This window comes from Mesoplodon bidens, assembly GCF_964165515.1.
Source record: "Mesoplodon bidens genome assembly, contig: HAP1_SCAFFOLD_639, whole genome shotgun sequence".
Taxonomy (NCBI): Eukaryota; Metazoa; Chordata; class Mammalia; order Artiodactyla; family Ziphiidae; genus Mesoplodon; species Mesoplodon bidens.
In genome coordinates this window covers 202,747-210,542 of record NW_027671198.1, presented here as the reverse complement: position 1 = coordinate 210,542, position 7,796 = coordinate 202,747, and the positions used below count along the sequence as shown (strand labels likewise).

At 53.1% G+C, this 7,796-nt stretch overlaps 1 long non-coding RNA gene across 1 annotated transcript; it reads left to right on the top strand.

Moving 5' to 3' along the window:
* The first annotated feature begins 592 nt into the window (after positions 1-592).
* LOC308611699 lies at positions 593-6,707 on the top strand. Its single transcript, XR_014015011.1, has 3 exons — positions 593-963; positions 3,373-3,713; positions 6,617-6,707. It is a non-coding gene; the product is annotated as an uncharacterized lncRNA (long non-coding RNA).
* The last annotated feature ends 1,089 nt before the right edge of the window (positions 6,708-7,796 follow it).

Below are 7,796 nucleotides of genomic sequence, written 5' to 3'. Positions count from 1 at the left end.
AAGTCAGAAGAGGCTCTAGCTACACACAGGTCCGTTCCTTGAATAGCCTTTACTTCCCGGGTGTTCTGCAGGTAGCTAACTCGCTCATCCAAGGAACGTACTAGGGAGGCTATGGGGCCTTAGCTTCTTCTGAAAGCCTGCAGTGTAACAGGAAGAACTGTGCTTTTGTGGCAGTAGGAATGCAAGCCGACTTTCTCCTGCAGGTATGGGGTCTTCAGGTATGAGTGCCTAGAAGGAATGCCAAGCATATTTGGTTTCTCCATGCAGATCAGTCTAGGACAATGAGGCAGATTTGTATGAGATATGGCACGCCAGAGAACAGTTTTCCTGGAGCTGTTGGAGTGCTGGGGAAAGCTATCTCTCCCACGGAAGAGTGCCGTGTGTTACGTTGCACTCGGCAAACACAGAGTGAGTGGGAAGGGCTTCGGGCCCGGGTAGTTTCTTTGCAGGCCGGTGGAGCCTGACGGTACTCAGTGCCCTTGCAGGGAACAGGATGCACAGGCGAGGGTCCTAGTTCTCTTGAAAAGTACAAACTTTAAAACAAAGCAGAACTGCGACTAAGACCTCGTCAAAAATCCTCGAAGCTTCCAGCTCAGCAGGGCTATTTGAAGTAATTACCTTGAGGTAAGTACTCACATCGAGCCTCCACTTAGCCCTAGAGCATGACATAATGACCTCCTACCCGGCCTCTGGAAGTACCCTGTGTATTTAGAGAAAACTGCTTCTCTTCCACGAGCCCTGACTCCAGTGACTAGAGGCCCGTCACTAATGGTGTTATGGAGGTACCTTCAAGACAGCATGAATGGAGCTTTCCAAATGGAAATGCAAGGCTTGTGTCATCAGGCCCACACTTCCAGTGAACACGTAGCCTACCGCCTTGTGAGTCCTAGCAAGTCAAAAGAGACTCTAGCCACACACTGGTCCCTTCCCTGAATCCACTTTTCTTCACAGGGTGTTCTGCATGTAGCAAACTGCCTCGTGCAAGGAACGCTCTGGGTATGCTATCGGTCCTTAGCCTCTACTAAAAGCCTGCAGTGTAAGACGAAGAACTGTACTTTAGTTGCAGCAGGAACGCTAGCTAACACACTCCTGTAGATATGGAGCCTTCGGGTATGAGTACCTAGAAGGAATGCGAAGCACAGGGATTTTTCTAAGTGCATCTCAGACTAGGGCCCTGAGGCAGAGTTCCTTGACAAGTAGGACGTGAGAGAACAACTTCCCTTTAGCTGTTACAAAGCTGAGAAATCTAGCTCTCCCGACGGAAGTGAGCCGTGCGATGCCCTACACGAGGCATACACAGAGTTACTGGGAGGGGCTTCCGCGCCTGGAGGCCACTTAGCAGGCCAGTGGAGCCTGCCGGTACTCAGTGTTCTTGCAGGGAATAGGATGCAAGCACTACGGGCCTGTGTGTCCTGCACAGCGTAATACGAATAAAATAAAGCAGTACTGCGACTAAGGCCTCTTGGAAACTGCTGCATGCCTCCGCTTTAGCAGGGCAAAGAAAGGACTTACCTCGAGGAAAGGGCTGACGTTCGGTCTCCAGGTAGGAATAGAGGGTAGCAGCATGAGCTCCCAAGCAGGCCTGGGAAGCACCGTGTTTTATGAGAGGACACTCATTTTCCTCCCAGAGCCATGCCTACCGTGACTAGTGGCCCGTTCAAAAAGTGTGTCTCTCCGTTTGATTCAAGGCCCGATGAATGTAACTTTCCAAATGAGAAGGACGGCGTGTGCCATCAGGCCTGCATTTCCAGGTAGACACGCAGTATACGTGCCTGTTGATGCCACAACTCAAAAGACATACAGGGTACACCACGGGTCCTTCCCTGAATCAACTTGTTTTCGCAGGGTGCTCAGCGTGTAGCAAACTGCCTCAAGTAAGGCAGGCTCTAGTTAGGCCTATAAGCATTTGCCTCTTCCAAAAGACTGCAGTGTTACATGAAGAACTGTGCTTTCGTTGCTGCTGGAACACAAGCTGACTTTTTCCTTGAGTAGAGTGACTTTCCAATGGAGTTCCCTGAAGGAATCCTAAGCAGACTATTTTCTCAGGGCAGCCCAGAGAAGGTCAAAAATGTCGAAATGTAGGGGTTGAGTGTGCCTTCAGGTCTCGGTTTGCATGCATGTGTGCAAGTAGTGTGGTGAGTGTGTCTGCATGCCAGGGTGTGTGAACATGTGTGCAAGTAGGTGGGTGAGTGTGCCTGTGTGTCCGGGTGAGCGTGCATGTGTGCAAGCAGGAGGGTGAGTCTGCCTGCGTGTTTCAGCGTGGTCCTGGACACAGGGACACCCGTGGGTCTGTGCTCTCTGCGCGCGCACCGTGCACGTCAATGTGTGTTTTGTAGTGTGGCCGCATGTGTGCGTACCCATGTGTTGGTGTGTGAGTGTACACCTGTGTGTTTCTCTATGGGTGTGTGCTTATGTGTGCAAGTATGGGGGTGAGTGTTCCTGCGTGTCTGGGTGTGCACGCATCTTTGCAAGTACGGGGATGAGTGTGCCTGCATGTCTAGGTGTGCGCGCATGTGTGTAAGTAGGGGTTGAATGTGCCGGCGTGTCTGGGTGTTCGTGACTCTGTTCAAGTATCGGGGTGTGTGTGTCTGTGTGTCTGGGTGTGCACGCATCTGTGCAATAACTGGGGTGAGTGTTCCTGCGTATATGGGTGTGTGAGAGAAGCTGAGAGAAGGTCAAAAATTTTCAAAACTCCCATATACCAGTGGACTGGCTAGAAATGAGTTCCTGACGCTCTTGGAGTGCTGAGGAATTGTAGCAGTCCCAAGGAAAAGTGCTGTGTGTTGTCCTTCACTCGGTGTACACAGAGGGCCTCTGAAGGGCCTACTCCCTGTCTGTTGCTCAGCATGCCCACAGCGGCGGGGCGGCCTGGTGGCCGGGCTATACTCAGTGTTGTTGTAGGGAAAATGGGGCACACCCGAGGCGTCTAGGCGTCCTGAAAGGGAACCAGAGTTAAAATTAAGCGACACACTGACCAGTACCTCAAAGAGCTGCTGTATGCTCTGTTCCTACAGGGCTACTCAGAGCCTTTCTAGAGGCATGTAGTCAGGATGACTTTGCCTTTAGTCCGACAGCCTGACAAGATGAGCTCCCAACCAGGGTATGGAAGCACCCTGATTATTTAGAGAAAAATTCCGTTCCTTCCCAGAGCCCTTCCGCCACTGACCCGAGGCCCGTCACAAACGGTGTTTTATAGGCACCTTCAAGGCAGCATGAATGGAGGATTCAAAATGGGAAAGCAAGGCTTGGGCCATCATGCCTCCACTTGCCGTGAACACGTAGCCTACCTGCCTCTGATTTCTGACAAGACAGAAGAGGCTCTAGCTACACGCAGGGCCCTTCCCTGAATAGCCTTTTCAGCCCAGGGTGTAGGTACCTCACTCGCTCATGCAAGGAATGCACTAGGGAGGCTATGGGGCCTTAGCCTCTTCTGAAAGCCTGCAGTGTATAAGGAAGAACTGTGCTTTAGTGGCAGTAGGAATGCAAGCTGACTTTCTCCTGCAAGTATGGGGTCTTCAGGTATGAGTGCCTAGAAGGAATGCCAGGCAGTTTTGGTTTCCCCGTGCAACTCAGTCGAGGACAATGAGGCAGATTTGCATGGCATGTGGGACGCCAGAGAACAGTTTTCCTGGAGATGTTGGAGTGCTGGGGAAAGCGATCTCTCCACAGGAAGAGTGCCGTGTGTTGCCCTGCACTCGGCAAACACAGAGTGAGTGGGAAGGGCTTTCGGCCCAGGCAGTTTCTTTGCAGGCCGGGGGAGCTTGCCGGTACTCAGTGTCCTTGCATGGAATAGGGGGCCCCGCGAGGGTCTTACGTGTCTTGAAAAGCGTACGAAGGTGAAAATAAAGCAGAACTGCGACTAAGGCCTCGTGGAAACTGCTCGAAGCTTCCGCCTCAGCAGAGCTATTAGAAGGCCTTACCTGGAGGTAAGTACTCACATCGAGCTTCCCTTTCGCCCTAGAGCATGACAGGATGAGCTCCTACCGGGGCTCTGGAAGCACCCCGTTGATTTAGAGAAAACTGCGTCTCTTCCACGAGCCCTGACTCCAGCGACTAGGGGCCCGTCACAAACGGTGTTATGCAGGTAGCTTCGAAGCAGCATGAATGGAGCTTTCCAAATGGGAATGCAAGGCTTGTGTCATCAGGCCCCCACTTCCAGTGAGCACATGGCCTACCACCTTGTGATTTCTAGCAAGTCAAAAGAGACTGTAGCTACACACTGGTCCCTTCCCTGAATCCACCTTTCTTCACAGGGTGTTCTGCATGTAGCAAACTGCCTCGTGCAAGGAACGCTCTGGGTACGCTATCGGTCCTTAGCCTCTACTAAAAGCCTGCACTGTAAGAGGAAGAACTGTACTTTAGTGGCAGCAGGAATGCAAGCTGACACTCTCCTGTAGGTATGGAGTCCTCGGGTATGAGTTCCAAGAAGGAATGCGCAGCAGAGGGTTTTTTCTAAGTGCCTCTCAGACTAGGGCCCTGAGGCAGAGTTCTTTGACAAGTAGGACGTGAGAGAACAACTTCCCTTTAGCTGTTACAGAGCTGAGGAAATCTAGCTCTCCCTAAGGAACTGTGCCGTGCGATGCCCTACACGCTGCATACACAGAGTTACTGGGAGGGGCTTCCGGGTCTGGAGGCCGCTTAGCAGGCCCGTGGAGCCTGCCGGTACTCAGTGTTCTTGCAGGGAATAGGGTGCAAACGCGAGGGTCCTGGGTGTCCTGAACAGAGTACTACAAAGAATATAAAGCAGTACTGCAACTAAGGCCTCTTGGAAACTGCTGCATGCCTCTGCTTCAGCAGGGCAAAGAAAGGACTTACCTCGAGGAAAGGGCTGACATTCGGTCTCCAGGTAGGTAGAGAGGGTAGCAGCATGAGCACCCAAGCAGGCCTGGGAAGCACCATGTTTTATGAGAGGACACTCATTTTCTTCCCAGAGCCATGCCTACCGTGACTAGAGGCGTGTCAAAAAGTGTCTCTCCGTGTGATTCAAGGCCCGATGAATGGAACTGTCCAAATGGGAATGACGGTGGGTGCCATCAGGCCCACATTTCTAGCTAGGCACTCATTACACGTGCCTGTTGATGCAACAAGTCAAAAGACGCACAGCGTACACCACGGGCCCTTCCCTGAATCCACTTGTTTACGCAGGGTGCTCTGCGTGTAGTGAACTCCCTCAAGCAAGGCAGGCTCTAGTTAGGCCTATAAGCATTTGCCTCTTCCAAAAGACTGCAGTGTTTCATGAAGAACTGTGCTTTCGTGGCTGCTGGAACACAAGCTAACTTTCTCCTTGAAGAGAGTGACTTTCCAACGGAGGTACCTGAAGGAATCCTATGCGGACTATTTTCTCAGGGCAACTCAGAGAATGTCAACAATGTCGAAAGGTAGGGGTTGAGTGTGCCTGCGTGTCTGGGTGTGCGCGCATGTGTGCAAGCAGTGGGGTGACTGTGCCTGCGTATCCAGTTGTGCGCTCAAGTGTGCAAGTGTGGGGGTGAGTGTGCCTGCATGTCTGGTTGTGCACACATCTGTGCAAGTATGGGGGTGAGTGTGCCTGCGTGTATGGGTGTGTGAGAGAAGCTGAAAGAAGGTCAAAAATGTTCGAAACTTCCATGGCCCGGTGGACTGGCTAGAAAGGCATTCCTGATGCTGTTGGAGTGCTGAGGAATTGTAGCAGTCCCAAGGAAAAGTGCTGTGTGTTGTCCTTCACTCGGCGAACACAGAGGGCCTCTGAAGGGCCTACTGGCCTGGGTGTTGCTCAGCATGCCCACAGAGGCCGGGCGGCTGGGGCGTACTCAGTGATGTTGTAGGGAAAAGGGGGCACACCCGAGGCGTCTAGGCGTCCTGAAAACGGAACCAGCGTTAAAATAAAGTGCCACACTGACCAGGGCCTCAAAGAGCTGCTGTATGCTCCGTTCCTGCAGGGCTACTCAAAGACTTTCTCGAGGTATGTAGTCACGTCGACATTGCCTTTGGTCTGACAGCCTGACAGGATGAGCTACCAACCAGGCTACGGAAGCACCCTGACTGTTTAGAGGAAAACTCCTTTCCTTCCCAGAGCCCTGCCTCCACTGACCCGAGGCCTGTCACAAACGGGGTTGTTTAGGCAGCTTCAAGGCAGCATGAATGGAGGCTCCAAAATGGGAAAGCAAGGCTTGGGCCATCAGGTCTCCACTTGCCTTGAACACGGAGCCTACCTCCCGGTGACTTCTGACCAGTCAGAAGAGGCTCTAGCTACACACAGGTCCGTTCCCTGAATCGCCTTTTCTTCACAGGGTGTTCTGCAGATAGCTAACACAGTCCTCCAAGGAATGCACTAGGGAGGCTATGGGGCCTTAGCCTCTTCTGAAAGCCTGCAGTGTATAAGGAGGAACTGTGCTTTAGTGGCAGTAGGAATGCAAGCTGACTTTCTCCTGCAGGTATGGGGTCTTCAGCTTTGAGTGCCTAGAAGGAATGCCAAGCAGTTTTGGTTTCCCCATGCAACACAGTGGAGGACAATGAGGAAGATTTGCATGGCAGGTGGGACGCCAGAGAACAGTTTTCCTGGAGATGTTGGAGTGCTGGGAAAAGCGACCTCTCCCCAGGAAGAGTGCTGTGTGTTGCCCTGCACTCGGGAAACACAGAGTGAGTGGGAAGGGCTTTCGGCCCGGGCAGTTTCTTTGCAGGCCGGGGGAGCTTGCCAGTACTCAGTGACCTTGCATGGAACAGGGCGCCCCGCGAGGGCCTTACGCCTCTTGAAAAGCGTACGAAGGTGAAAATAAAGCAGAATTGCGACTAAGGCCTCGTGGAAACCGCTCGAAGCTTCCGCCTCAGCGGGGCTATTAGAAGGCTTTACCTAGAGGTAAGTACTCACATCGAGCTTCCCTTTCGCCCTAGAGCGTGGCAGCACGAGCTCTTCCCGGGACTCTGGAAGCACCCAGTTTATTTATAGTAAACGGCTTCTCTTCGACGAGCCCTGACTCCAGCGACAAGGGGCCCGTCCCAAACGGTTTTATGCAGGTAGCTTCAAGTCAGCATGAATGGTGCTTTAAAACTGAGAAGGCAATGCCTGGGTCCTCAGGCCCCCACTTCCAGTCAACACGCTGACTACCGCCTTGTGATTCGTAGCTCGTCCAAAGAGGCTCTAGCTACACACAGGTCCCCTCCCTGAATCCACATTTCTTCACGGGGAGTTCTGCCTGTAGCTAACTCGCTCATCCAAGGAATGCACCAGGGAGGCTATCGGGCCTCAGCCTCTTCGGAGAGCCTGCAGTGTAACAGGCAGAGCTCTGCTCTAGTGGCAGTGGGAACGCAAGCTGGCTTTCTCCTGCAGGTATGGGGACTTCAGGTATGAGGGCCAAGAAGGAATGCCAAGCAGTTTGTGTTTCCCCGTGCAGCTCAGTCGAGGACAGTGAGGCAGATTTGCATGGCATGGGGGACGTCAGAGAAGAGTTGTCTGGAGACGTTGGTGCGCTGGGGAAAGCGACCTCTCGCCCGGAGGAGTGCCGTGTGTTGCCCTGCACTCGGCAAACACAGAGTGAGCGGGAAGGGCTTTCGGCCCGGGCACTTTCTTTGCAGGCCGGGGGAGGCTGCCGGTACTCAGTGACCTTGTCGGGAACAGGGCGCCCCGCGAGGGCCTTACGCGTCTTGAAAAGCGTACAAAGGTGAAAATAAAGCAGAACTGCGACTAAGGCCTCGTGGAAACCGCTCGCAGCTTCTGCCACAGCAGCGCTATTAGAAGGCCATACCTGGAGGTAAGTACTCACATCGAACTTCCCTTTCGCCCTAGAGCGTGACAGGACGAGCTCTTCCCGGGACTCTGGAAG